Source organism: Pygoscelis adeliae, unplaced genomic scaffold, assembly GCF_000699105.1.
Source record: "Pygoscelis adeliae isolate BGI_AS28 unplaced genomic scaffold, ASM69910v1 Scaffold37, whole genome shotgun sequence".
Taxonomy (NCBI): Eukaryota; Metazoa; Chordata; class Aves; order Sphenisciformes; family Spheniscidae; genus Pygoscelis; species Pygoscelis adeliae.
This window is the reverse complement of record NW_008825308.1, coordinates 5266343-5276815: the sequence shown is the minus strand read 5'-3', so window position 1 is coordinate 5276815 and position 10473 is coordinate 5266343. Positions and strand designations below refer to the sequence as shown.

General features: G+C 35.5%; 1 pseudogene; it reads right to left on the bottom strand.

The window, feature by feature from the left end:
• Positions 1-10140, bottom strand: part of LOC103922148 — a 35164-nt pseudogene extending 25024 nt beyond the window's left edge.
• Between the last annotated feature and the right edge of the window lie 333 nt (positions 10141-10473).

Here is a 10473-nt window from a genome sequence, read left to right as displayed (position 1 = left end):
TGTTCTGGAGAAGCTGGAACAAGCACACACATGTTGATTTTGAAGTTATTTTCAGGATGAAGTTTTCTGAGATTCAGCATGGACTTTCTAATCAGTGAATTATAAAGTAAAGTAGAAATATGGAAGAATCTGAAACCTACCCATTTCAATTTAGAATAAATTATTTCAGTACAAATCTATTTTGCAAAAGTTTCAATGGTTTTGTTTTGCAGTCCAGAGTAAAAACATACTTCAAACCTCAAAACTTGCTGGAAATCTTTTGACACTCAGCCTACTACACCGTTCTGTTGCCTCAAACCAACAGAAATTACTATAAGGAGTGGAACAAATCAAGTATCATTTTTTAAAGTAAGTATTTCTTTCTTTTCATACTTTCAAGGAATCTGATAACAGTAAACTATTTTTTACACCTTCTACTCACACATGCTACAAAATATTAGTGTGGATCCACCTTGTTCCAAGTTCTGCAAATTAAAAGCTACGGATCTGGTAAACCAAAAATGAAGAAAATTGGAAATGTCTCTGATTTGTAAATTGTATATAGCTTTGCTTTGTTCATTAACAGCTGCGTGTACAATTGAAAATAAATAAATATTTTATGACATTTATTTCCAGAGTCTGGAATTATCTTCCACCTGTGATATTTGTAAGTAACACATTGCACTGATCAGCAAATAGATGACTTTGAAGACATAGTCTGTTTTAAAAGGATGTTGTATTAGAGCTAATGAAAATAGCAAATAATTTTAGCTTTTTCACAAGCTGCAAAATTTGTCCATTATCTGAGACATGTAAACTCTATTTCAGGTGCTGTTTTAGTATAAAGTTAGTTACTTAATGTCCTTCCTATCTTATCTACCATGTGCATATAGATAGTAAGCACTGTGAGACAGAGGTTAATACTATTCATGAATGACCAGGTTTTTATATAAGAAGAGTAGTAATATAGATCAAGTGGTAGGGAGTACATAAAATTCAGTTTTAGTAGCCCGAGTGAAGGATTTTCATAGGATTCTAATCAAGCTCAACTTCTCCTACTTAAAACAGAGAGAGTCACCACTGTAAGGTGAGTCTGTTTTTAGGGAAGCTTCTGGCATGTCTTCTGGCACCACTCTCTCTTTCCACTGACTATGGGGGAGGACAGGTCAAAGAAGTACCTCATCCAGTTTCTTAAAAAAGTTTCTTAAATCCAGGGTTAGAATATTTTTCCTGGAACACAGTTGGAATCCACTATGACTCTTCATATTTCTACAAATTGTTCTACTACCAATAATATTCTTATTCTGTATGTGTATGCATTTTAATTCCTTTACATATATATATGTGTTACACAAATGTTACAAAAATGTAACATTGTTTTATTTTTAATTTTTTCTTATTAAATTTTCAATTGTATATAAATATGTATTTCTTATAGATATATATTCTCCCACTATTTTCTTAAATACATCCATTGCTATTTTCTCTTTACCTATGGTTTCTGATCGTATAGAATTGCTCTATTTTCTGGTGACTTTTGCAGTATAAATTCCAATACCTTTTTTTACAAACTATTCGTCTTCAACTTTATTAATGTTTTGGTTTAGCTCTATTTTGGGGAAAAAAAAAAATCTTAGAAATAGATCTTCTCTAACTCCTTGAGAGAATCTGATTTTATATTTTTACCATAGCAGGTAACCAAATAGTTGAAAAACTTAGTTGTATTAAGATATTATTAGCACATTAATTCATATGACGATTTAGAAGTCTATTCCATATTAAAAAGTGCTGGTTCATGGAGACTGGAAACAAAATGATAACAAAGAATAAAAGCTCTCTGGGTTAAGCCTGATATCTCCTACTAAAATCTCTGCAGAAAAAACTGAGCTGAAGATGGAACAAATGTACTATTGGACAAGTAAATACGAACTGTGAACATTGCTTTTCATAAACTTTATTTCAAGTTATACTCTTTTGTTGTAAGATCTAAGATTTATTTTTCAATTTCTTGTATGATTTTAATCTCTGTTAATTCAAGTAAGCTTTGAGTGTTTTCAGTTATTCAATTACACCAAGAAAATCCTTAGTTAATAAAAGTTTAATACAAATTAAGCTTCCCAAGACCATTAAATCTCAAACTCATAATGCTATCAAATGCGCATGTTATTGGAAGAGATTCAGAATTTAATCTTTATGCATTCTGCAATTATAATGAATACAAATCTCTGTAGGACTAAAAGATAATTCAGAATCAGGTACAAAATATTCTAAGTGAGAGTGACCAAACTTTATCTTCATTTAGCACCTTCAGCACTCATACAAAAAACTAAATGATAATTACAGAACTTCTGGGCACTTGTTTCTAATAGTTATTGTTAGTGAATGTTCATAATTATACTACTGTACAGATATGTTAGATATGTTAAATGCATTCTCTTGGAGTAAAGTCAGTGAAAGTTTTCTATCCTTAGCACTCAGCATTCCTTATCTAGCTGAGTTAAATTTAAGCACTATTTTCTTCCATGTAATCTGGATCTAGACTGGCTCTCACTAATCTCAATAACTGACCAGACATCTTTAATTAGCAAGTACTTATGCAGGTTTAATCATTTAAAAGGGATTTAACAACAGCACAAGTCCTTTGGTGATTTGATCATTAAAAGTCAACACATTTTTTGATACCGTAAGTGTTGCATGAAACTGATTTCATTTTTAATAGAAAGAATCACCTTCTTTCCTATAGCTCAAAGAATGTTGTTGGATGCAATCATCAAAACATCAAGAATGCCATTTAAAATACTTTTTACTGTACCAATTCATCTCAGTGAAATTACACAAAGTTTGGGATTCCTGGGAAGATTTTTTACTTAAGCTTAAATTTATAAAATGTAGTGCTGTGCCTTTCTTTTTTATGTATTAAATGTGTCTAATTATATCCTCACTACATAGCATCAACTGACTGCTTCATTCCTTCTGATTAAAGTAGAAAGGAATGAAGCAGTTAATGAATTTTGTTATTAATTTTTCCCTGATATATGAATATGTATTTCTTATTTAAATAAATTATCATCATCTAAATTCCAAGACAATGAATTGTGTGACTTTAAAATGCCTTAAATTTTTATGTCTACATATGTACAGTAACATTTCATTTGGAAACACTGAGAAATTCAATTACCAACTGATAATTAAGCCTGATGAGGATTTTGAATCTCATCCAATCCCTTGAGTAAGTTGGTCAGCTAAGCTGAACACACATTGATGAGGTGAAACTGTCCCACACAAATTACTGCATCACAGAAGGTTTGAGATTTTTTCTTGCACATGTAAGTGAGCCTGAGTGAAATATTTTCCTCCAACCTCAACATTTTACTGCTGGTTTGCTTTAGCCAGATCTTTGCTTAGCATTTGGTGTGATGCCATTCTGAAGTGCCTAACTTTGCCTATACTCTGCATGTGGAGCTAAGGTATATAATAAAGAATTAGGATTTACTTTATGGAGTGGAGCTTCATAGCTTTTAAAAGCCTAGCTTCTAAACATGCGTTTCTTTTAATTTAGTGTTAAGCAACAAGCCTATGAGCTTTTTATGATAATAATAATGTTATAGTATTACATTATAAATATATTAGATAATAATATAACTATATGATATTATAAAACTATGATATAATATTATAGTATACTAATACAAAATTTAAAAATGTTATTACAGTCTGGTGAGTGTGAATTGGTTAAGTAAGAATACCAGACTATGTATTCTTGTTTTATTTTCATATTGAGTGTTTTAGCATAGGGTCCATACCCTTCAATGTTTATTTTTGCAGCGATTAAGGAATCTGCAGTGTTTCTGTGGGTGGTTTTTTACTGGTTTTGGCAATCACTGCATTAAGAGATAACAGATAACTGAGTTATAGGTCTCTGACTTCAACTGCTTTTCAAAACTGTTAGACTGAAAATGAGATGACCATAATAACAATCCAGCAAAACAGTACATCTTATATTGGTTTTCTCTGTTGATTTTTATATATTCTATAATAAGTTGATTATACATCTCTATTAGCTTTTATTATAACCATGTATTTCAATATAGTTCTAGTTCAGCCTGAACTGGAGAAGTTCTCCTTTAAGGAGCTGTAATTCTGAAAACAGAACTTTTGAAGTAAAATTAATTTTCTCCCCAGATAAGTCCTTTTTTTTTTAAAGGGACATTTTTCTCAGGGAAAAAAAAAATCCAAAAGAAAATTCACAGCTAGTTCAAACATGTACAACTACAATTAGTATAAAATCATAATTTTTGAAAGTGATTGCAAATCTTCAAGTTGATCTAAATAAATTTAAAAAATTAACTTTTCTCTTTTGAAGTCCTTTACAACTGTTTTAACTATTGAAGCGAGAACAGATTATTTCTTTGACTGAGGATGACTGATCAAACCCTATTTGTCATCTGTTCAAAATACTATTCTAGCACCTCTTAGGTCCTGGATTTCACTAATTATGTAATTTTGTCACCTTCAAATTATGACATTTATCTGTCCAACCTGTTCTCTAGATCTCTTAAAAATGTAAGACATAGAATCAGACCAATTAGGGAACCTTGTAGCACTCCTAGGTTTTGGGATTTCACTGCAATGAAAATTAACTGATAGTTTTAGGGATTTGGGGGGGGGGGATGTCCTGTTTTTTTGTTTTTTTGTTTTTTTTTTTCATTTACATCCTATCACATTCATTTACATCCTTCCATAGTCCTTGGTTTTATATCTTTTAAGCACTTGAAATGAATGGCTTCTTGCATCATATTCTATTTAATAGCTCCTTATAAATATATTGCAAAAAGCTAGGTAAATTAGTTTAACTTACAGTGCTGTTTACTTCACAGAAATATTTGTAGAACTGTAATAGATTAGTTGTAACTGACTGAAATCATTCAGCTTACACTTTATTGTGACAGCCCTTCTAGTTGTTCAGTTTTCTATAATTTCTGTGAATTTACTAAACACAGAAACAAATATAATGCTGAACATAGCATTAAGTAAATTTACTTCTATGTATACTCTTCTTATATCTAGGCCTTATTTAAATTAACGGTGCAGTGTTAACCTCAGTCTAATTTTGCACATTTTTTCCACATACATTCGAGCGTGGATGCACCCCCCCCCCGAAAATAGAACTAGCTGAATATGAAATGTTTATGTGAAATATTGCCTTGAACAGTGATTTGTTTCAATTCTTTTCAACATAGTTGTGAAAAAACAGTGACCGATGTTGTAAGGTTTAATGATATAATTCTTTTTCCAGGTGAGACATGTTTTAGACAGATATGTTGCATTACTTGTTTCAATAAATGCCCTACTCTGAAGAGCAGTGCTTGACAGTAGATCTAAGCATGAATCCAACTATGTTAATGGCAGCCCATTACCCTCCTTTCTGAGTAAAATAAGCTTTAAAAATAAGCATTCTTTGCATGAAATAATCTCCATTAAACATTACTCAATTATAAGCATTAATCTATGTAGATTTATAGGATTCTGATAGACAACTTCTTGAAATAACAAGACAGGAAAGTCTTTTAGAATTGGCAGCATACTAATGAAGTTGTTTGGCTAACTGTGAGTAAATGTTTACATATATGTGTATGCATATAATGTATGCAAATACATATATATAAATATGTGTATGTATACACATACAAACACACAAGTATATAATGCTAAAGAATATGGGAGTTCATACTTTTGCCGTTTTCTTTCACTGCTTCAATTTAAATCAAAGTATGGCTTTGAAATATGGAAGAATTTATGTCTGTGGTAGACATGAAACTTCTAGAAACTGACAAAGGAGGATATTAACAGTAATTATTCACCATATTTATTACTATTCAATACTATTTCAATTTAAATAATCCTTCAATAAGCAGAAAAAAAAAGTCTGTCAATATCAAATATTGATAGTTTCATATATCATCTTGTATTTCTATACACAATTCTTGTTGAAAAGCATTAACATTTTATGGTTGTTCCTCTGCAGAGAATAAGATATTATATTACAAATTACATTCTAATTTTAAGCTAGTTGGCCAGATCTTCATCTTTGTTAATGTTTTGTAATAATGATTTTCAGTGATAACAGACTACAGTGAATATATAACCAAATTTTTTTTTCAGTGAATTTTAATTTAGTCCCGTTCAGTCTATACTAAATTTATAGCTTAAAGATTCTGCAGGGTTTCTTTTTTCTTTCAAACTGAGAAGTGACCATCAATGTCATAACTCTCCACTTGTTTGTGTGGCAGTTTGGTCACTGACTTTATCGTAAACAAGATTTTGTCTACCTTGCAAAACATTTGCAGCTTGTAGTAGGCAGCAAAATTTGGCAGATATTGTAACTAAATATTTATTACTTTTATTTTATTGTGATTGATTCTCACCACAGATACTCACCAGTCTTTTTAGTTTATTTTAACTATTCTTACATGCATGTAACAGGTTGCCCAGACTGCAGGGGTATTTTTTCAAAACTCTCTCAGGACATATAGGACTCAACTTTTCCCTACTTTTCTGTCACTTCCAATAGATCTTTCCTGATTCCTACTAGCCACTGGAAAATACTTTTTCTTTCCTTACTGCCTGCATTACTATCTCTAAAATTAGGATATGCAGATTCCGCAGAAATACTGTGCTAGCTTTCAGACACTCTAGAGCCTTGTGTTGGCAGCTTAGCACTTACCTGGGATGGCCTAGTGGGACAGTGGAAGGACAACACCCTTTTGGGATGGATATGTCATGAAATTAAACACTTACTTGGAAACCACACTTAACAAAACCCAAGGCATGGCAAGTGGCAATTGAAATATTTATATACAGCATTCCAAATTGAACAGCACAATGATAAATCTTTAAAAAAGGACAGAGGTCAGGAAAAAAACCTACAATAATTACTCTGTTTATGCTAAGATGAAATCTGAAAGGCCACTCTTCCTCTCACTACATTTAGTCCTCTTGAGAAAGATGTATATTTGACACAACCAATCAAAGACTCAATGATGATTGACCTGGCCAAAATTAGTTTTCGACAGTGTAGGCTTCTTGTAGGCTTGCCGCTTCAAATGATCTTCATCATCATGGAAGAGAAATAAGCACTTTTAGAATCTCATATTAAAATAGAGATCTAAAATATGCAGATGAATTCTGCCCTTGTAATATTTTTTTTCGTGTTTTCCATTCACTACAAAGGCATCCTAGAGCAATTGATTCAGATGCATGTATCCATATTGTACACATTTCTGATAAATTAATACCACACAACAAATCTGCATGTCCAAAGTCTCAGATTTGTTTACTGATCTATTTTCAGTTGAAAAGTAGTTGCTTTTATGCAGTCTCTTCTGGAGTCTTCCAGGGATATCAATTAGATCAATTTATTCCCTAAATCCTAAGCAATTCTAAATCTCTCAGAAGTTAGTTCTCATCTGTCTTACTATGGACCTACCTTACAGAAGATAAGAAAAAGAAACATGGAACAGCCCAGGTTGGAAGGGACCTCAAAAGATAATCTGGTCCAACTTTTCATGGGAAAGGGAGCATAGATGAGATTATCTAGCACCCTGTCCTATTGCATCTTGAAAACCTCCAGCGATGAGGACTTTACCACATCGCTGGGGAGGTTGTTCCAGTGATTGCTTGTTCTCACTGCAAAAAATTTCTTTCTTAGATTGAGATGAAACCTCTCCCGATGCAACTTGTACTTGTTGCCCTTTGTCTTTTCCATGTGCTCCTTGTGAAGGAAAAGCCTCAGTCCTCTTTGTATCTGCCCTTTACATACTAGAACACACTGATTAGGTCCCCCCAAGCCTTCTCTTCTCCAAGAAGAAAAGACGTTCGGTCTATCCTTATAGGGGAGGTTCTCCAGCCCCTTGACCATCTTTGTGGCCTTCCTCTAGACCCTCTCTAGTCTCTCTGTGTCTCTCTTGAATCGTGGGGACCAGAACTGGACACAGTACTCCAGGTGCAGCCTGACAGGTACTGAGTGTTATGTTCACATCTGTAGCTCTGCTAGTAATACCCCTGCAGAAGCAGCCCAGTATCTGATTTTCTTTTGTTGCTGCAGCAGCACATTGCTGACTCATGTTCAGCTTGCTGTCCAGCAGGACCTCTAGGTTCTTTTCAGCAAGGCTGCTCCCCAGCCACAAGGATCCTAGTCTGTACTGGGCTCTTTGGTTACTCCATCCCAGGTGCAGGGACTTGACTTTATTAAACTTCATACAGTTCTTGCTAGCCCTCTCTTCCTGCCTTTCCAGGTCTCTCTGTAAGATGGCTCTCCCTTCAAATGTATCCACCTCATCACCCAGTTTAGTGGTGTCAGCAAAGTTGGTGAGGGTGCTTTCAATCCCATCATCCGGATCATTTATGAAGGTGTTGAACAGTGTGGGTCCCAGTATCGATCTCTGGGGGACCCCATTTGTGACAGGTTGCCAGTCCGAGTAAAAACCATTGATGACCACCCTCTGAGTGCAACCTGTTAGCCAATTTCCTACCCATCTTGCAGACCACCCATCCAATCTGTATCTTGCCAGTTTGTCCAGGAGAAGGCTGTGGGAAATGTTGTTGAACGTTTTGTTGAAATCCAGGTAAACAACATCCATCCTCATCTCAATAGAAAATGTCATTTTGTTGTAGATGGTGATCAGGTTACTCTGGCATGATTTCCCCTTTGATAAATCCATGCTGGCTTTTACCAACCACCTGCTTCATTTGTTTTGTAATAGTTTCTAGGACGACTTGTTCCATTACTTTCCCAGGGATTGGAGTAAGACTAATGGGCCTGTAGTTTCCTGGGTCCTCTTTCGGGCCCTTCTTGTAGTTGGTTGGTTGGTTGTGACATTTGCCCTCTTCCAGTCATCTGGGATATCCCCTGATCGCCACCACTTTCCAAAGATTATAGACAGTGGCCTTGTAACAATGTCAGCCATTTCTCTTAAGACCTTGGGGTGGATTCAATCCAAGCCCATAGACTTATGTCGGTTGAGTCCTTGCAAGAGGCCGCAGACCAGCACTTCCTCCACTATTGGTGGGTCAACACATGTGTTGTTGTAGCTACTTGATCATTTGATGATAAAGACAGAGGCAAAGAAGGTATTGAGAACCTCGGCTTCATCAGCATTAGTAACTAGTTTCCCTGCTCTGTTTAGCAGTAGGCCTACATCTTCCCTATGCTTCTGCTTATTGCTAAAGTATCTGAAGAACTTTCTTCTTCTTGACATCTCTCTTGGCCAATTCCAATCCTAGCTGAGCCTTAGCCTTCCTGATGGTGTCTCTACATGGTCTAGCAAGGTTCTTGTAGTCCTTGATGCCTATTTGGCCATCTCTCCATAGCTAGTAAGCTTCTTTTTTGCTTTTAAGCACATCCAAAAGCTCATTGTTAAGCCAGGGTAGTCTTTTGTTCTGCTTGCTTTCTTTCCCTTTGTGGGGAATGGACAGTTCTTGTACTTCCAGAAGGCTGTCCTTGAATAAATCCCAGCACTCCAGCAAGTTCCTTTGCCCTACTTGGATGCTTCTCAGGGAATCTCTCACGGCTAGGCTCTGAGCATATTGTAGTTGGCTCTTCCAAAATACAGGGTCTTTGTCCTATTACTGATCTTCAGTGAGCTCAGCAGGATCTTAAACTCCACAATGCTGTGATTGCTATATCCAAGGCTACCATTAGTAGTTATGTTGTCAAGTACGTCATCTCAGTTTGTGACCAGTAAATCTAGCAATGTGCTGTTCCTAGTTGGCATGTCCAGCACCTGTAGCAGGAAGCAGTCCTCAATGGATTGCACGAACCTGATGGACGGGTTGTGCACCGCTGTATTGTTTTCCCAACAAATGTCCAGGTAATTAAACTCACTCATGAGGACCAGGTTCTGTTGGTCCAAGACTTCCTTGAGCAGATGAAGTAAGGTTTCATTGGCCTCATCATCCTGACTGGAAGGTTAGTAAGAGATACCTAACATAAGATTCCCCCTTGGTGATGATCCCTCTAATCTTGATCCAAAGGCATTCAATAGGACTTTTGTAGTCTTCATAGCTCACCTCTATACACTCAAATTTCTCTTTTACATAAAGTGCAACTCCACCTCCTCTTCTTCCTTTCTTATCTTTCTGAAACAGTTTGTAGCCATCCATTGTGGTTTTCTAGTCATGTGAGTTTTCCCACCAGGTTTCTGTGATTCCTATCACATCATAACTCTCAGACTGGGCATGGAGTTCCAGTTCCTTTAGTTTGTTGCCCAGACTACCTGTGTTGGTATACATGCACTAGAGGTGGCTGGACTTAGGTTTCTTGCCTTTGGAAAGGGTTGGGGAGCATTCCTCACTACTCTGGTAGGTGTGCTCACCCACCCAGTTGCTTTTGAATATATAGGTGTCACAGCTTTGAACACAATCCCCCATTAGTTTAAAGCACAATTTACTAAGTCAGCCAATCTGCTAGTGAAGATTCTCCTGCCTTTTCTAGAT